Raw genomic sequence first — 694 nt, 5'->3', positions numbered from 1 at the left:
ATACGTGCGAGATATAAGATATGGTGCTTCTACATAAACTGGAGTATCCTACTTGGACAAAGAATAACATTCTTAGGTTTCCACGCTTTTTCTAAGAGAATACTACTACTAAAACAAAACCTTTTCCCAAAATCTTATTTTTTCTGCTTGAGGCCAACCTGTCAGAATTCATTTCGTTACTATAGAAATTTTCTCTTTCGAGGGCCAACGCTTTCTTTACTTCCATTAAATTTGATGATTTCGTTTTGTATTGATTATATTTTTAATTAAGTAACATAATTAAGCATAAAATTAACACTAACCGTTTGATTTTGTGACTTATCAAAACATGTAAAGCAGATACTGTCATTGTTCTTCGATTGGACCAATAAATTAGCGATGTGGTTCAAAGCAGTATAATAATTATACCCTTTGTCCAACACCAGAGACACCAGAGATACAAAATGCCAACCTTCTATATCATAAATCATTGAAGTTCTCTCGCGACAAAGTGGTTCAGCTCACAGCCCGTCGTAAATATATCATGAGTCGATAATGTTACCTGAGCCTTGTTTGTGTGTGCTGCTCTCAGTACTGATCACTCGTGCTTCTTTACGAGAATAAGCTTCGTATTGGTTTCAGGAAAATGGGAAAAACACCCTTGGATATTTTGCCGTTTTAGTGCTTGTTTTCTTTTTGCGCGCAGGTCGGAAGG

Source organism: Penaeus monodon, chromosome 22, assembly GCF_015228065.2.
Source record: "Penaeus monodon isolate SGIC_2016 chromosome 22, NSTDA_Pmon_1, whole genome shotgun sequence".
Lineage (NCBI taxonomy): Eukaryota > Metazoa > Arthropoda > Malacostraca > Decapoda > Penaeidae > Penaeus > Penaeus monodon.
The sequence above is the reverse complement of the archived record's forward strand: the minus strand, read 5'-3'. Positions refer to the sequence as shown.